At 43.6% G+C, this 20,473-nt stretch overlaps 1 protein-coding gene across 1 annotated transcript in view; it reads right to left on the bottom strand.

Moving 5' to 3' along the window:
- LOC115131626 (poliovirus receptor-like) overlaps positions 1–20,473 on the bottom strand; it is an 80,193-nt gene that overhangs the window by 21,051 nt on the left and 38,669 nt on the right. The window lies entirely within an intron of this gene.

The following is a 20,473-nucleotide window of genomic DNA, read 5'->3' as shown; positions in this document are numbered from 1 at the left end:
AGAGATAGTTACACTAGTGGAAGTAACACGTGGACGTCTATGGGCTCTGACAGATACTTAGAGGATGCTCTCGCTTTCACACACAACCAGGAGTATACCACACACACACACAATTCTGTTAATCAACAAAAAATGTCAGGCCACATGCAATCATTGTCGCACCTAATTATGCATTCAAGCACATGGTATCTGTCACAGAGCACTTGCAGGCCACACACCAGATCTGGGATAACTATAGCTTTAACTATGCTTTATGGAAAGTGAACACTAAAATAACACATCCTAGATCTGAATGAACCTTTTTCTTTACATAGTTGAATGTGCTGAAAACAAAAATCACACAAAAAATATCAATGGAAATCAAATTTATCAACCCATGGAGGTCTGGATTTGGAGTCACACTCAAAATTAAAGTGGAAAACCACACTTCAGGCTGATCCAACTTTGATGTAATGTCCTTAAAACAAGTGAGGCTCAGTAGTGTGTGTGGCCTCCACGTGCCTCTATGACCTCCCTACAACGCCTGGGCATGCTCCTGATGAGGTGGTCTCCTGAGGGATCTCCTCCCAGACCTGGACTAAAGCATCCGCCAACTCCTGGACAGTCTGTGGTGCAACGTGGCGTTGGTGGATGGAGCGAGACATGATGTCCCAGATGTGCTCAATTGGATTCAGGTCTGGGGAACGGGCGGGCCAGTCCATAGCATCAATGCCTTCCTCTTGCAGGAACTGCTGACACACTCCAGCCACATGAGGTCTAGCATTGTCTTGCATTAGGAGGAACCCAGGGCCAACCGCACCAGCATATGGTCTCACAAGGGGTCTGAGGATCTCATCTCGGTACCGAATGGCAGTCAGGCTACCTCTGGCGAGCACATGGAGGGCTGTGCGGCCCCCCAAAGAAATGCCACCCCACACCATGACTGACCTACCACCAAACCGGTCATGCTGGAGGATGTTGCAGGCAGCAGAATGTTCTCCACGGCCTCTCCAGACTGTCATGTCTTTCACATGTGTTCAGTGTGAACCTGCTTTCATCTGTGAAGAGCACAGGGCGCCAGTGGCGAATTTGCCAATCTTGGTGTTCTCTGGCAAATGCCAAACGTCCTGCACGGTGTTGGGCTGTAAGCACAACCCCCACCTGTGGATGTCGGGCCCTCATACCACCCTCGGGGCGGCAGGGTAGCCTAGTGGTTAGAGCGTTGGACTAGTAACCGAAAGGTTGCAAGTTCAAATCCCCGAGCTGACAAGGTACAAATCGTCGTTCTGCCCCTGAACAGGCAGTTAACCCACTGTTCCTAGGACGTCATTGAAAATAAGAATTTGTTCTTAACTGACTTGCTTAGTAAAAAAAATAAAGGTAAAATAAAATAAATAAATGGAGCACAAAGGCGGAGGTAGCGGTCCTGCTGCTGGGTTGTTGTCCTCCTACGGCCTCCTCCACGTCTCCTGATGTACTGGCCTGTCTCCTGATAGCGCCTCCATGCTCTGAACACTACGCTGACAGACACAGCAAACCTTCTTGCCACAGCTCGCATTGATGTGCCATCCTGGATGAGCTGCACTACCTGAGCCACTTGTGTGGGTTGTAGACTCCGTCTCATGCTACCACTAGAGTGAAAGCACCCCCAGCATTCAAAAGTGACCAAAACATCAGGCAGGAAGCATAGGAACTGAGAAGTGGTCTGTAGTCACCACCTGCAGAACCACTCCTTTATTGGGGGTGTCTTGCTAATTGCCTATAATTTCCACCTGTTGTCTATTCCATTTGCACAAGTGGACAGTTTGATTTCACAGAAGTGTGATTGACTTGGAGTTACATTGTGTTGTTTAAGTGTTCCCTTTATTTTTTTGAGCAGTGTATATTGGGGGGGGGGGGGATATTTACTTTGGAGGTGACAGCAACTATTTCAATACATTCCCCCCTAAATTAATACTCCTTTAAAACAATTTGAATACAGATCTCAGGAAGTGACTACTTTTCAGAAACCATTAGATTTTCTGCTTTCAACAAATGGCAGGGCTGTATCTGGAACTCTATGTTGAAGGTAGAAATATAATGAATAGCAAACGCTATATCTCCTAAACTATTCCAATCTGACAGTCATTTCTGATCTACACTACACATTTCTATCTGAACATTCTGTAAATATCCATTCTTCTGAATGTTCATTGTCCCCGGTTTACATAATCAACCTGAAACGAAATAACCAATTATATTTTTTACAGATACACTAAAAAGGTGTGATGCTCAACGACTGTACGCCACTGAAGATGTTGAAAGCAGCAATTCATTTAATGATACCTGAAAATACTGCAGAGAAATTCCAAAGCCATTTGCAAACAGCAAGTTGGATGCTTAGGAAAAACAACTGCAAACTTCTGTCCATGGTAGGGAAAGTGTTTCAAACATACACTATACCATCTTTAAAGGGATAGCTTACTCAAACATACACTATACCATCTTTAAATGGATAGCTTACTCAAACATACACTATACCATCTTTAAAGGGATAGCTTACTCAAACATACACTATACCATCTTTAAATGGATAGCTTACTCAAACATACACTATACCATCTTTAAAGGGATAGCTTACTCAAACATACACTATACCATCTTTAAATGGATAGCTTACTCAAACATACACTATACCATCTTTAAAGGGATAGCTTACTCAAACATACACTATACCATCTTTAAAGGGATAGCTTACTCAAACATACACTATACCATCTTTAAATGGATAGCTTACTCAAACATACACTATACCATCTTTAAAGGGATAGCTTACTCAAACCACAACTAACATGATTTTCCTTCAACCTTGGCTGTGGTAAAGAACACTGTTTTGGGATATTTAGTTTCCTTTAGCAGTATTTTGTATTTATTAGCATTCTCAGTAACATTTAACATTAAACTGTTCTTGTGCCTGTGTAATAAAATAATATATAACACTTTGGTAAATGCATTTTAATTGCTTAATGACCTGAGAGTTTTTATAAGTACTGTACACAAGAGGAAGTGACTTCCTTATTCCACTTCCTTATTCAACAATTATAAAAGCAATTTCCAAAGTCCTATGTAACAACAATGTTGCTATATTAATAATCGCAAAATTACGACACATAAGAATTTGATGTCACGTGTCAGTGTATTACGTTGTGTCTCACTCATTCGGAAAATATATTTGTTAGTTATTTGGAAGCTGCAACAGTGGTTCACTCTAACGTTGAGGTGATTCCATGTTCCTCATGCATTTAATTCTAGGCTATAGGCGATTAAGATTCATATCTGAGAGCCCTCCAAACCAAGTGCTATTGGCCATATATTTACACTAATTTATGTAACTACTGTAGTGTTTGGTTCTTCCTAAAATATTTGTCAGCCATCAAATAAACGTATTTTGTTTTCAAATAACTTGCATATATTCAAATAACCAAAATAATACTTGAAGGTTTCTGAGACCTGTATTTGAATATCAAAGAAAATGTACGTCTTTTAGTTGAAACTCTATATAAACTATATTCACTACCTCGAGTATTCTTTCAAATAAACTACAAAATACAACTATTTTCTTCCCAGGTCTGCCACACACACCTATGCATATGGTGCACACACACACACACACACCTTAAATCAACAGGGTCATTAACACAATAAACTGTGCTCTCCAGTGTCACCGCGCCTAATTAAAGTAGCTTTATACACCGGCACCTTCTCGTGTCCCCAAAGTAGGAAGATAAAAGCATTCAAGACTGCAAAGACAAAGATGTTGCTCAACACAGCAGGGGGGGGGGGTTCCAAAGAGGAAAAGGAAGACATCCTGTGTGTGTAGGTGTAATTCACTGGAAATACACCTTTAATGTACAACCTGCCTCAACTGCTGAGCCTTGTGTGCTAAAAATCTAGAAATCGCAATCCTCTCCTGTCTATGCACATGGGAAAACACACAACACATTTTAAATGGGTCTTGTCATTTGGGGGGGGATTATGCATAAGGGGGCGCAAAACTATCTCCCTGACATCTTGGCAGGTTAGCGCAACCCTGGCATTCCAAAGCGAGGATTTTGAAGCATGTCAAACCCGGTTACCTGTGGATACCGGAGGCAAGCGGAGTGCTAACGCCGGGGAGACGACACACAAACACCTACACAGGTGCACACACCCACGCAAACATGCGCTCAGATACACAGCCTCGGGGCTACGTAGCACGTTGGTAACAAGCGTGCAATGCCAGCCACTGGGCTGCAGCCCTGAACATCAAGACTGCAACAGAAGACCCATACAGGACCATACACAGCACACTTCCAGTGAATATCATACATTTACAACAACAAAAAACACACTGGCGCAGGGAAACCTCACGTTCCCTACTATACACTAATACCGTTGACCTAAATAGTTTGACTGGTTGTGTGTAACAAACACAGTACTGTAGCTTGCATTCTCTGACAGTGCAAAAAAAAACACACAAAAAACATGGGGATATTACCAAAACTGACAATACTTAAGTGCACTGCACTTAAATAGGAATGAATTTGGAATGCACCAGATGGCATTTGCATTGCGTGCCTTGCATGTATAGTGCATAACTGCTAAGTTTGAATGGGTTTTAACCCACGTAAACGATCACAGGCTCTTCATAGCCCTCTTTTACAGTTTGTGAAATAAAATCTGGCACAAGTACTGTATAATGAGTCATACAGTCTTTATAGAATCATCTCTGTATGCAATGTCTGTGCCTTAGCATAATTGGGGCCAAAAGTCATGAAAGAATCCTGCACATTCCTCTCACCATCGCTCTCTTCCCAGCTCAATGGTAATACAATGGGCTCCAACACCCTTTAAAACAAACACAACCGAGGTCTTCTTGAATACAATGGTCCTCTCTACATAATAAAAAAAAAACACTATTGATTTTCTACCATGTGGCTAATGTGCCAAATAAAACAAGTGTTATTGCCTGGTTGGAAGAATGTGAGGTAGTGTCAAGCAGTCGTATGACAACTGGGCTTAGAAGGAATGTGATGTTAAGGCATCCGACATGAAACAAACAGTGATTTATATTCAAGGCCATGTTAGCGGTAGCCTCCGTGCTCAGGCAGCCTAGCTAAGCTAGCGCTAACGCTAAGGCCTAGGAGGAGACTGGAGCCTTTCAGGGGCAGCCAATGGCGGGAGGAGAGGAGGGAGAGGAGCGGACACCAGAAACCCTTTGACGGAGGCGAGATGGAACACACACACAGTGAGAGATACGGCTACACACACAAGCACACCATCTCCACCACTACTCAACAAAGCAGAGGGGAGATGGAATAGACACAAAAACAATTAAATACCTACAGTTTACACACATACACACAAGCCATATTCAACAGAACATAACTCTGCAGCTCCACAGCCCTTCAGATTTGAAACATACACATCCCCTTCTTCCTCCACAGCCCTTCTTCCTCCACAGCCCTTGGGCAGAGGGTAGGAAGCCTCCCCAGAGACAGAGCATGTTTCCACTGCTAGAAAGTGACTACAGGAGAGAGGGCTACTCAGTCAGGAGCACAGAGGGGGGTGGAGAGGGAGGGGAATCAGGAGAAATGTGTTGGGAGTCAGGAGGGGGAGAGGGATGGGGGGGGGGGTTGATAACTCACCAACTGGGGAAATGTGAGGAGCAGACCACACCGGCCCCCAATGGCCCCTCAGGTCACACCAAGTGCTCTGTAGTCCTCCACCGATCTCTCTCCATTTCTCTTACTCTCTCCATCTGGCCTTCTCAGCTGTCCGGGTGCTTCAGACGTCTCCATCCTCCTCTTTTTCTCACTCTCCTCCGATCTATGTCTCTCTTTCCCATCTGCCGTGTGTGGAATGTGTGTGGATCTGTGTGTGTATATTCCACCAATGTCATGTCGGTCTTCTTCCACACAGATGATGATGGGGTACTGTCATGGGGCACTGGGGGGGGGGGGGAACTGGTTACACCCCCATCTTCACACCCCATGACACTCAGTCAACAACAACCCCCCCCGCTGAATATTAACATGGATTATGATTAACATGGCAAGGTGTGTGAGATACATGCAGAACCGTCGGACACACACCGACAAGACGTAGGCATGGATGCAGAATGTACAATAGATCCCATGCACACAGCAAGGGGTTGCATTGGTCATTCCTCACACAGCAGAGCGCACACACAATTATTACACGCTGTAGACACACACAGCCTCTGCATGAAAAGAAAAGTAGTCCATCCTGAATCCTCAACACACAGCAGAAACAGACATAGTGCTGTTCAACTGTCAAAAACGCGCACACAGGGGCGCACGCAATATACAAATGAAGTTGGTTGTTCCGCAGCACGCAGACACGACAGCGCACGTTGCTTACTGTACATACAGCAGCAGACACGTACACAGAATAAAGCGAGCTGGAGCTCACAGCCTCCTCAGTCCTCCCAGTGAACACGGCACATCAACACACTGACTGAACCAGGCTCCCAAAAGCATTAACACTCTTGGGCTTTTTGCTATTTCATGGCAAGCAGCAGGTTGTTCTATTATTCATAGTAGGAGAGAGAAAGAATGAAGAGGAGTGGGAGAGACACAGAGAGAGGGGGAGGACAGAAGGAGAAAGAGAGAGCGCGCAAGAGAATGGGAAAACACTGAAATGGGCTTTATGAATTCTGGGCCTATAATCATATGCGGCACATTGCATTTGGCTAAAGTGCCTGAACACATGGGAAATCCAAACCAACACACACGGCGGCGGCGCGCCCCGTTGAATAAACGTAAGAGCTTATTGTGCACAACACGCCACAAACACTGAACACACACCGCAAATTATTATCGTCAGCATGGAGAGCATATGCGCGTTAATAAAGCGTGCTCACACACTGCGTATGGAAATGCCTTTATGCGCTGAACAAACTGAAGACGCTCTGAGCACACAACGCAAGTTCAGGCGTGTGTTGTGAACATACCCCAATGCACAGAGGACCCGTGTTAAATAAACAGAATTGTGAGAGTTCCAAATGTCACACAAGCTATATAGAGAGCGCAAGGATTGACCGTTGTGGACTCTGCTTCGAAACTGCTTTCCCCCAGAACAAACAATCTCTCTCTCACACACACAGTGATGCGAATCCCAGCAGGCACTACAGTAATCATCTCCGTGCGGTTAAGTGTATAGGGCAGGACGCCAATGACCCGAAGGCGAATCTTCTTGGTCCAAGACATGATCCGGACAAACAAGCACTCCACGGAATACAGCAACACATAGCTAAATAAAGGTGTAATTCATTTTACAACAACGGGTATGACATAGGGAAGCCCAGGGGACAGAGGATACAGAGACCCATAGACCCACATGGCAGTTTGAATATGTGTGGTAACCCACTGACTTGCCCATTGGGTAACGTGTCGCCTCATATGGCCTTGCAGACAATGCTAAAATCAGTCATTCGGACCGCCAATGCGAGAAAACTACATTTTTACTGTGCTGCCAAAACAATGTAACTAGAAAAAAATATGAACTGGTGATAACGTTAAGACTTTTTAAATGTCGTAATTTCTGCACAAGGTCTGTTTTCTTTAGTATGCAGCCCCAGGGTAGAGTGTCAAACTCATTACAAGGAGTGTCCGCTGGTTTTGGGGTTTCCCCTTTCAATTAGGCCCTAGACAAGCAGGTGAGGGGAGTTCCTTGTAATCAGTGACCTTAATTCCTCAATCAAGTCCAGGGGAGCAGCACAAACCTGCAGACGCTTGGCCCTCCGGGGAAATGAGTTTGACACTGATCTGTATTGTGCTGATCTCGATGATTTTCTACAGTACTTCAAAAAAAAAGTCACCTGTTAAACAGTGAACATTGACAATAGTCCATTTTGAGTTGAGCCCTTTTTTCGTGCTCTATGCTACAGGAATCGTGTTATTCTACTGTATAGGATTCATGCACTGCAGGCTACATTGAATTTGATTGAATAGATGGATGAGCTTTGAATTGAATTAAAGCTAGTATTGTATAGTATTGTACCCCATAACCTTATTCTAACTATGGACAGCACACTTCGTATTAACCAGATCCTGTTCACACTCCCTAGTCATATTGAATGAGATTGAATAGATTGGGCCTCGAATTGAATTAAAGCATTTTGTACGATGTTGTATAGCTTTAACTGAATATAGCATTAACATAGTGATAAAGATCCCTGTTGCACTCGTCGCACCATTTAAAATGCCCTCTGGCCTGAAGGTCGTTCTCCCGCCTCCTCTTTATGGGTGACACACAGCAAACTGCGAGACGCGCTCTGCCAGGCGAGTGGCGACCCAGTGGGAGAGAGACAACCAGACTGCCAGCCCGTTCAGATGGCATCCCCACGACAGACAGAAGCCCGGGCACATATCACAACACTGACGCCAGTACAGCGGTAAATGGGTCGTGGGGCGTAATAACGAGTGTACAAGGCAGGCACAACGGAAAGGGTAGAAATGACAGTAAAATATAGGGGTTTTACAGTGCTGCCACCCAGTCATGGGGACAACAGGTCATTAATTGTGGATAGAGGCATGGTTTGACTTCCCTATTAGTTACTGTGTCCGTGGGGGAGGGGGAGACTGTATAGTCTGCTGTTGCTCTCAGTAACGACTGTCATGACATATAGATCAGTGGTGAGAGAGAGAGAGAGAGAGAGAGAGAGAGAGAGAGAGAGGGGGGTGAAGAATGATAGAGAGACAGAAAAAGATGTAAGAGAGATACAATGTATGTGCGTTTGTGTACCTAAAACAAAGACAAAGCAATAACCCAATTCCTCCACGAAGGAATTGACAATGAAACCGAGATACAAAAAGGTCCGACAATTCTTCTAATGGATATTCGCCTGGGTGCGCGGCTCCACATGGGTGCCCATTACCCAGCAGTCAGTGCTTTGAGACCGCAGGGCCGAACCGCCCACTCAGGATTTAGTGTGTAATCAGGCCGAGCAGGTGAGCCACGCTCGACTCGCCGTCTCTACTCGTCAGGCTAACGCAAGCGGAAGGATGGATGGATGGAGTCTTGGACGGGTGATAGAATGAAGGAGTGACAGCTGGGTCAACGGCAGGGAGGGAAGAATAGAGAGATGGGAGTCATAGGATGGACTCGTTTATTAAGATGGTAAAGACGGTGAGAGGTAGTGGCAAGATGTCTCCATGTGTGCTGAGGGAAGAGGCCTTGAGAAGCGTAGCCATGATAAACTGGATTCTGTTAGTGATTCTGCTGGGTGAGAGGGGGAGACAGCGTGGGCGTATGTGTCCACAAGACAGAGCGATGGGGAAAACAGAGGAAGAAAGGTAATGAAATGGAGAAGAGGAAGAGTAAGAGGGAATGTGTGTATGAATATTTATGTGTTTACTGTACATTCGTGCGTGTACACTCCCACAATCACGTGTACCGTGAGTTAACCAAATAAAGATCGACGATATGGATTGAGTGATGTGAAAGTGGATACGAGACTCCATTATAGCAGAGGCAGTGACTAGACGAAGATGGAGGGAGGGATGAAAGACAAATTAAACTGATATCCCGGGTGAAGATCCTGACAATGAGACATGATCCGTTGGCTGGATGAGAGATGGAGAGGAGATGGAGAGAGGATAGACTGACATGACAATACCTCAATTTCCCCAGTCTTCAAGATGAGAACGTGAGTGAGCGTGTTCAAGAGGTCGACGGATGGATGGAGAAAATGAGAGAGAGCAAGACAAGATATGAAGCAATATGGTGATCTGCACAATGACGAGTGTGAGAGTGACTGATAACACAGAGAAAGCTGACAGGGAGAGGCGGTGAAGGGAGCGAAAGAAAGGAGCGAGAGAAAGACAGGTGAAAAGATGGATGATAGAGAGAGATGAGAGATGAGAATGGACAGAGGGGTTGAGTGGCTCTTCACCACGCACTGAATTGGTAGGTACATATTTAAGGAATGGAAAAGCTCTCCCTCTCTCTCTTGATGCTCTCTGATGGAAAGGTATAGGGTAAACAATCCAAGCTGTTTTTGTTCAAACTCATCCTCAGATTCTCTAGAAGCTGATAAGATGTTGAACCAACAAATTCAAAGGCATTCCCACAAAAACATCTAAAATGATAAAACAGGCATTCCCACAAAACTGTAGAAACGTTCTGTTCAGTACAACACATACATAGAATGAGACAAAACACACACCCTATATACACACACACACACCCAATCATCCACCCACCCACGCACACAAATCTACAAACAGACCTACACACATCAATCAGCAACCCCCCTCCACACACACTCCCTAGTCAACCAATCTTTGATTCCCTCTGCAGAGATGATGATTAGAAGAAAAAAACCTACAATGGAAAATCAACCCAGAACGTACAGAAGCGAGTCATTTTTTCCTCTCCATCTCTTCTCCTGGTTATGATCTAGCGCAACTCTGGAGTGGGAGCTGCCTGTTGGGAATCATTGCTGGCGGGGAAAGTGCTGGATTAAACACGGAATTATCTGCAGAATGCCTGGAGCCACACACACACATAAACACACACACACACAATCGCGCACACACCCTCCACTTCGCATCAAAATCATTTCCGTCTCACAGATCTATTCTTAGGCGCAAGAATATCCCCTTCCTCACACATACTAAAACTCATACAGGACTAGCGGAATGTTGGAGAACCAGAGGCGCTGTTGCATAGCGCTCCATCCGTGGAGCGAGTCGCCAATCTCTGTTCCCAACCATTCGAAGAACACCAATTAACCATGACTGGATTGAGGTGACGCCACGGAAACAGGGTTATTGTGGTCTGTCGGATGGAGCAATGGGCTGATGACCCAGGAGGCTTGCGAGGGACATAAACTTAAGTGGAGGGAATGGAGTGCGGCACCATTGTGCCTCTGGAGAATCGGCTTGAAACTAAACTCTGTACATAGCTTGGTGAATAAATAATGAAAGTTAATTGGGGGACAGAATATAAATGTAATGGTACTCTAAATATAGTGTTCTGGAGGGGGAGAAAACATCATGGCGGTGGATTTAAAGGGGCACTCAACAGTTCTAACAATAAAGTGGCACCTCACCACTGTTTTGGGAAACAGCTCAGGGATAGGGTGGGTTTACATTTACATTGTTAACAAACAGGAGAGTATAACAAGCTTATAATTCAAGTTCTGATCGGTTAAGACAGTTGAACTAATCTCATGAGGCACGTATATAAAAAAAGAAAATACTAAAAATCTCTACCTCGCTCGAAACAGGGCTGCCAGACAAGCTCTTCATTGCTCTACACGAATTAGCGTCAACCAAAAATGCACCAGAATCTCTCATAGCTTCCCGTTTAACATTACTATCCAGTGTTCTTTAGGAGTGTTATATTTTTTCGAGAAACTACAGTATTTCTCAGTGTACTAGCAACAAGCATAACCACCAAACCAGACAGGCAAATTCAAGGCATCTGATACCACCAAGGACACATCTACAGTTTTATATAGAGCCATCACTGAACTCACATTTCTTAGGCACAAAGTAAATCCACCTTCAAGAAAACAATAAGTACTGGATCGACCATATGACTGGGGAGATACTAGTGTTACTCGAAATTCTACTGAATGTTTAAATGCATTACCTGTCAGCTTTTTCATTCTCTAATGTCTACTTGTTAAATGATTGTTATGTCTTTTTTGTAAATGGTAATTGTTTGCAATCTCTTTTTAGTTCTGTGTTGGGAGCCCAGGAAGATTTGCTGACATTATGGCATCAGCTAATGTGGATCCTAATAAAGTTATGTTCTTCAAGAATAAATGGATATACAGTGAGGGACAAAAGTACTTGATCCCCTGCTGATTTTGTACGTTTGCCCACTGACAAAGAGAGACAGCGAGAGACAGTATAACAACAACAAAAAAATCCAGAGAAACTTATGTCAAAAATGTTATAAATTGATTTGCATTTTAATGAGGGAAATCATTATTTGACCCCCCCTCAATCAGAAGGATTTCTGGCTCCGAGGTGTCTTTTATACAGGTAACGAGCTGAGATAAGGAGCACACTTTTAAAGGAAGTGCTCCTAATCTCAGCTTGTTACCTGTATAAAAGACACCTGTCCACAGAAGCAATCAATCAATCAGATTCCAAACTCTCCACCATGGCCAAGACCAAAGAGCTCTCCAAGGATGTCAAGGACAAGATTGTAGACCTACACAAGGATGGAATGGGCTACAAGACCATCGCCAAGCAGCTTGGTGAGAAGGTGACAACAGTTGGTGCGATTATTCGCAAATGGAAGAAACACAAGAACTGTCAATCTCCCTCGGCCTGGGGCTCCATGCAAGATCTCACCTTGTGGAGTTGCAATGATCATGAGTACGGTGAGGAATCAGCCCTGAACTACACGGGAGGATCTTGTCAATGATCTCAAGACAGCTGGGACCATAGTCACCAAGAAAACATTTGGTAACACTACGCCGTGAAGGACTGAAATCCTGCAGCGCCCGCAAGGTCCCCCTGCTCAAGAAAGCACATATACATGCCCGTCTGAAGTTTTCCAATGAACATCTGAATGATTCAGAGGACAACTGGGTGAAAGTGTTGTGGTCAGATGAAACCAAAATTGAGCTCTTTGGCATCAACTCAACTCGCCGTGTTTGGAGGAGGAGGAATGCTGCCTATCACCCCAAGAACACCATCCCCTCCGTCAAACATGGAGGTGGAAACATTATGCTTTGGGGGTGTTTTTCTGCTTTGGGGGTGTTTTTCTGCTAAGGGGACTGGACAACTTCACCGCATCAAAGGGACGATGGACAGGGCCATGTACCGTCAAATCTTGGGTGAGAACCTCTTTCTCTCAGCCAGGGCATTGAAAATGGGTCATGGATGGGTATTCCAGCATGACAAGGACCCAAAACACACAGCCAAGGCAACAAAGGAATGGCTCAAGAAGAAGCACATTAAAGGTCCTGGAGTGTCCTAGCCAGTCTCCAGACCTTAATCCCATAGAAAATCTGTGGAGGGAGCTGAAGGTTTGAGTTGCCAAATGTCAGCCTCGAAACCTTAATGACTTGGAGAAGATCTGCAAAGAGCAGTGGGACAAAATCCCTCCTGAGATGTGAGCAAAGCTAGTGGCAAACTACAAGAAACATCTGACCTCTGATTGCCAACAAGGGTTTTGCCACCAAGTACTAAGTCATGTTTTGCAGAGGGGTCAAATACTTATTTCCCTCATTCAAATGCAAATCAATTTATAACATTTTTGACATGCGTTTTTCTGGATTTCTTTGTCAGTGGGCAAACGTACAAAATCAGCAGGGGATCAAATACTTTTTTCCCTCACTGTATGTATCATCCATTTAAAAGTACAAAAATGGATAAACGGTGCCTTCAGAAAGTATTCATACCCATTGACTTATTCCACATTGTTGTTACAGCCTGAATTCCAAATGTATTAAAATGTTTTTTTTTTAAACTTTTTGCATATGTATTGAAAATGAAATACTGAAATATCTAATTTACATACACCCACCGTTCAAACGTTTGGGGTCATTAAGAAATGGCCTTGTTTTTGAAAGAAAAGCATCTTTTTGTCCATTAAAATAACATTCAAATGGATCAGAAATACAGTGTAGACATTGTTGTTGTTGTAAATGACTATTGTAGCTGGGAACGGCAGATTTGTTATGGAATATCTACATTGGCGTACAGAGGCCCATTTTCAGCATCCATCACTTCTGTGTTCCAATGGCACGTTGTGTTAGCGAATCCAAGTTTATCATTTTAAAAGGCTAATTGATCATTAGAAAACCCTTTTGTAATTATGTTAGCACAGCTGAAAACTGTTGTTCTGATTCAAAAGTAATAAAACTGGCCTTCTTTAGACTAGTTGAGTATCTGGAGCATCAGCATTTGTGGGTTTGATTACAGGCTCAAAATGGCCAAAAACAAAGACCTTTCTTCTGAAACTCATCAGTCTATTCTTGTTCTGACAAATGAAGGCTATTCCATGCAAGAAATTGCAAAAAAACTGAAGATCTCGTACAGCGCTGTGTAGTACTCCCTTCACAGAACAGCGCAAACTGGCTCTAAGCAGAATAGAAAGAGGAGTGGGAGGTCCCGGTGCACAACTGAGCAAGAGGACAAGTACATTGGTGTCTAGTTTGAGAAACAGACGCCTCACAATTCCTCAACTGGCAGCTTCATTAATAAATAGTACCCACAAAACACCCGTCTCAACGTCAACAGTGAAGAGGCGACTCCGGGATAATGGCCTTCGAGGCCATTCTCTGTCCAGTGTCTGTGTTCTTTTGCCCATCTTTTTATTGGCCAGTCTGAGATATGGCTTTTTCTTTCAAAAACAAGTACATTTCTAAGTGACCCCAAACTTTTAGCGTACACTATCGGTCAAATGTTTTAGAACACCTACTCATTCAAAGGTTTTTCTTTACTTTGACTATTTTCTACATTGTAGAATAATAGTGAAGACATCAAAACTATGAAATAACACATATGGAATCATGTAGTTACCAAAACAAAGTGTTAAACAAATCAATATATTTTAGAGTCTTCAAATAGCCACCCTTTGCCTTGATGACAGTTTTGCACACGCTTGGCATTCTCTCAACCATCTTCATGCGGTAGTCACCTGGAATGCATTTCAATTAACAGGTGTGCCTTGTTAAAAGTTCATTTGTGGCATGTCTTTCCTTCTTAATGCATTGGATCCAATCAATTGTGTTGTGACAAGGTAAGGGGTATACAGGAGATAGCCCTATTTGGTAAAAAACCAAGTCCATATCATGGCAAGAACAGCTCAAATAAGCAAAGAGAAACAACAGTCCATCATTACTTTAAGATATGAAGGTCAGTCAATACAGAACATGTCAAGAACTGTAACTTTTTTTTCAAGTGCAGTCGCAAAAACCATCAAGCGCTACGATGAAACTGGCTCATGAGGACCACCACAGGAATGGAAGACCCAGAGATCTCTGCTGCAGAGAATAAGTTCATTAGTTACCAGCCTCAGAACTGGAGCCCAAGTAAATGGGCTAAAAAGGACCGTAACCTTACTTGCTCCTGTAAGTCGATTTGGATAAAACTTCTTTGCAGCAATTTGACCATGAATGCCTGATTTCACAGTCTTCAAATAGCCACCCTTTGCCTTGATGACACTACTAAAGGACACCAATAAGAAGAAGAGAGACTTGGGCCAAGAAACACATGGACATTAGACTGGTGGAAATGTGTCCCTTGGTCTGTAGTCTAAATTGGACATTTTTAGTTCCAAACGCAGTGTTTTTTGAGACGAGGTGTGGGTGAACGGATGATCTCCGCATGTGTATTTCCCACCATAAAGCATGGAGGAAGAGGTGTTATGGTGTGGGGGTGATTTGCTGGTGACACTGTCTGTGATTTATTTTGAATTCAAGGCACAAGTAAACAGCATGGCTACCACAGTATTCTGCAGTGAAACGCCATCCCATCTGGTTTGCGCTTAGTGGGACTATCACTTGTTTTTCAACAGGACAATGACCCAACACACCTCCAGGCTGTGTAAGGGCTATTTGACCAAGAAGGAGAGCGATGGAGTGCTGCATATGTTATTTTAATAAATGACCAAAAATGTATTAAAAAAACTGTTTTTTCTTTGTCATTATGGGGTATTGTGTTTAGAACAAAAATATTGAAACAATTCTAGAATAAGACTAAGGTAACAAAATGTGGAAAAGGTGACTGCGTCTGAAAACGGTCCGAAGGCACTGTATACGCCTCATCACAATTCGCTCTCAGCGAATCTACAGACAGTTCCTTGGACTTCATGGTATAGTTTCTGCTCTGACATACTGTACACTGTCAACTGTGGGACCTTATATAGACAGGTGTGTTTCTTTCTAAAAAATCATGTCCAAACAATTTAAATTGGCCAGAGAGTCCAATCAAGTCCGGGGGGGGGGTATGAATACTTTCTGAAGATATCAGCAAAAGCAGATTGCCCCCTTTAAATAATATAAAATTGAATCGTGAGCTTAAGATAGTGTACTGGACGGAGGAGAAAACATATATGAAATGGTAGTGAGTTTAAAGCCCTCTAGACATTATATTGCTGTGAGCATTGGTGCAGCACTGAGCATGACTATCACTTCACAGCCAACATAAAAAAGGTTTCGATAACTGGTGCTCTGACCATCATTTCGCAGGGAACGATAGGCACCAGAGAAGCGATGGTGCAGTGGTGCGTTTCAGGGGTGTCGGTCTTATCTTTTCAAGCCAGAGAGAGAAGAGAAAGAGAGCAGCCGTTTGGTATCTCCCACCCTTTGGCTTTTGTCACCGCTGTGCAGAGAGCCGAACCAAAAATGACATGTCCAGTCTCCAAGTGCCCACGGTCAACTTCCTCTCCCTGTCTCAGTGTCACTTCCTTGCTTCTCTGTTCCGAACCATGTCATTGTAGCTAGCGAGCCAGTGCTACCCATTACCCACTGCCTTGGGATCAGTTAGGATTAGCTACTGTAGACCGCGTAACACCACATACCGACAGGTGACCACTTTGTGGGTGGTTGGTAAATGCTGATTCCAGATCAGCTGGAAAGCTATCACTGGACTGTCCATTACCCACAGTCCTAGGATCAATTAGCTTCACCCACATCACCTCAGATACTGACAGGTAACCACTGTGAGAGGTTAGTGGAGGCTGATTCCAGGTCAGATGGTAAGCCATAGCACCCCAGGAAACACATTGAATCCTGTTGCTACATTTGCCTTATCAAAAGGTGCTTCAGCGAGGTAAGCTCGCTCGGAGTTTTCCCTCATGCGCAGGTTCACGCGTAAGACGCCACACCTGCAAAATGTGAAATCCACTGCTGATGAAGTCACAAGGCTTATTTTAATTTCACAAAAACAGCGAGGGACATGGGATCTTTCACACAGGTATCACACATTACTGTAGGCTTTTCCTGGCAGCTGCTGTTTTTAGAATGACCTCGTACCCCTGCACATCGACTTGGTACTGGTAGTCCCTGTATAGGGCAGCAGGAAGCCTAGCGGTTAAGAATGTTGGGCCAGTAACCCAAAAGGTCGCTGGTTTGAATCCCCAAGCCAACTAGGTGAAAAAAAATCTGCCGATGTGCCCTTGATCAAGGACCGTAACCTTACTTGCTCCTGTAAGTCGATTTGGATAAAACTTCTGCCAAAAATACTGAGTGTACAAAACATTAGGAACACTTTCCATGACACTGACCAGGTGAAAGCTATGAGCCCTTATTCATGTCACCAGTTAAATCCACTTCAAATCAGTGTAGATTTTTCAAGCCTTGAAACAATTGAGACATGGATTGTGTATGTGTACCATTCAATGGGTGAATGGGGAAGACAAAGTATTTAAGTGCTTTTGAACGGGGTATGGTAGTAGGTGCCAGGCGCACCGGTTAGTGTGTCTGCAGGGTTTTTCACGCTCCACAGTTTCCCGCGTGTATCTAGAAAAGTCCACCACCCAAAGGACAACTTGACAACTGTGGGAAGCATTGGAGTCACCATGGGCCAGGAACTCTTGACACCTTGTGGAGACCGTGCACAAACGAATTGAGGCTGTTCTAAGGGCCAAAGGGGTGCAACACAATATTAGGAAGGTGTTCCTAATGTTTTGTACACTCAGTGTATATAGCCATGTTATTTTTACTCGTTATTGGTATTCACTGTGTATTTATTCCTCGTGTCACCATATATTTACTGCATCGTTGGAAAAGGACCCGAAAGTAAACATTTCACTGTTCGTCTACACTTGTTGTTTACAAAGCATGTTACAAATAAAATGTTACTTGATTTTGATTTGAGCTCTCAGGTGCTGTGACAACTGACAGCAAAAACGTGCCACACAGACACAAATGTGACCGTTTCTGATGAGAAACTGAGAGAACATTCAGGAGGCGGCGAACTAGTCAACCAGTGAGCAAATCCTGTTCATCTGTCCATCCCGCTGAGAGACTGACCTGGAGAAAAGACGCTTTAGGCCATTTATCTGACAATCTATGTCAATCCATTCAGCCTGAGTGGCGCGGGAAAGGTGAGAGCAGAGCAGCTAGGCTCCAGGGCGGTCCACACAGGGCTCAATGAAAGGCCCCCTGCGGCCGTCCACAGCCCTGCCGGTCCATTAATACTGGCCAGCCAGAGTCATTAGTGGCCTGTCGATATATTGTAGGCAGGCAAGCTGCCGGCAGACCCGAACTTAGTAGACTGTCAAGCGTTTCTGCTAGCCCTGCCATCCTCTGGCTACGGTCCCAACCCCAAAGGTAAATAACGAACTACAGGTCATGTGGGCGAGAAACTTATTGGCGAGTCAAGGAAAATTATTTAAAATATTCCCGGCATTCAGCATTCCAGTGCAATTGTATGGTCTACTTAGTATATACAATGACATTCCACAAGTAATGCCATGGGAGAATGTGTTAGGCTGTTTATTTTACAGTTTTTGTATCTCAGTTTCAATATAATTTATAATTCATTTCTAATTTGGCATGGAATTTTTACATGCCTGGGAATTCAGACATGCCTGTCTTCCATTCATACCGGGGGATAAAGGGTATTTTCTAATGAAGAAAATAATTAGCATAGACGGTGACCTACAAAATCCATAACAATTCACATTCTCTAACACATAGGTCTCGTGAGGAAAGAAATCTCAGTCACTGTTCAAAACAGCGTGGAACTAATCAAATAATATGCAAACACATTGTTTGTGCGTGTCAGCTCTACCTGATTACACAATTTTGAAAAACTACATTCCATTACTTAAAAAATAAATAAAAAGAGGTCTAGTTCAATCGTTATGCACCCTGGTGCATTATTTAACATTCAGCCTGTGTGCCCCGCCAAAAACAATTGCTATCCTTCCACCTTGTCAGTTGACACCCAAAGATTGTAGATTGTCTGAGGTAATTGTTTGTTGCTTGTCATTCACAATATCTAACCTTTCAAAGCCTTTACATGCCAGCAGACTTGAGGTAGGTTGACTTTCGGAAACTATTATTCCACACCGTGTACAGCAGGGATCATCAGCTAGATTCAGCCACGGGACCATTTTTTGTTGAGCGGATGGTCGTGGGCCAGACCATAATTAATTACAAATCATTTGCAGACTGCAAAAAGACCAAAGAGATCAATTATGTTATAGTCAAATATTCTAAAACCTTGCTTACGTTTGCATATGATCACATGAGTCTTTCTATTTTGGGGCCAAATTGGAGAACCCTGGGGCCAGTTGGAGAACCCTGGGGCAAGTTGGAGAACCCTGATGTCCAGAGATCTTCAAAAAGGTTATTATTTTCACTACCGTTCCCTTAACTGAAACTATGCCATTCATGTCACAATCGCCTGCATTAGGTCAACAAGGTTAAAAGGTCTGAATGAAGAAAGGGTTTGACAGAGTCCCGCAAAGAGGCGTAGTCAAGGCGACAGACGAGGACCTAAAGTGGCCTCAGGAGGACCATAAACGATCTCTCTCAGACTACAGTCAAGGATGTTGTGGCAATGTAGTACCACAGGTTTGTCTGAATAAGACACATTATTTAAGTCCATCAATATAATTTGGAACTGTAGCCAACATTAAAAATAACACCATCCAGCCCACTTGTTATAAACAACTCATTCAGGGAACCCATCAATGCATCTACTTGAGAAACTGCTCGTTGTCATCAGTAGTCTTGGCATGATGGTTACGCTACGTTTATTATAGGATCGTTACACATCAATAACCCTATGGTATCTCTAGCACTCTGGGTAATTACACTGGTCTAGATAGGGATGTTGTGGAACAATGTGATAAATGTAACATAAAGAACAGACAGTTCTCTGTGTAATACAGTGGCGGTTGGTGCCGTTTAAGATGAGGGAGGATGATTATTTTTTTATGAACATGGCCTTATTACTATTACAGCATATTGGATGACTTTTCATACTCCATTCACCCGGCTCTATGTAACATTGATAGGTTTAGGCTACTACATGACTCTCATTTTCCCTGTGCCCATCATGAGGTCGCTACAAACTAGCCCAACGTAGGTGCACAGGTCGAGAGGATTGAGTAATAATGGTAACAGTGACACATTCAATACCACCTTGCAGTCTTGCCTGCATCTAGCTGATCTAGGGTGTAATCATTAGTCCAACGGTTGCAAACAAGAGTTTCTATTGGACAAATTCAGATATGTTTATCCCCGTTTTGTTCGTTACCGTTTAAGAAACTTCTTCTTTTTTTTTCAACAGAATCGGCACAATGAATACATCGCTGATCACACACAAACAGTTCACTTTCATACCAGACACACACAAACAGCTCGTTGTGTAATATCTATAGATAATTCCTTCTCTCGTCTGTGCTCTCCTCCGCTCACATTTTCCCTTCGCTTGTGGACTTCAGTGCAGAACACATCCACTGTCTGTGACCAGGCGAAAAATAAGCTTTTAAAGCCAAACCTTCATACCATGACTGCTACACA

The sequence above is a fragment of the Oncorhynchus nerka genome, linkage group LG7 (genome assembly GCF_034236695.1).
Source record: "Oncorhynchus nerka isolate Pitt River linkage group LG7, Oner_Uvic_2.0, whole genome shotgun sequence".
Lineage (NCBI taxonomy): Eukaryota > Metazoa > Chordata > Actinopteri > Salmoniformes > Salmonidae > Oncorhynchus > Oncorhynchus nerka.
Note: the sequence above shows the minus strand (reverse complement) of the source record. Positions and strands in the feature narration are given on the sequence as shown.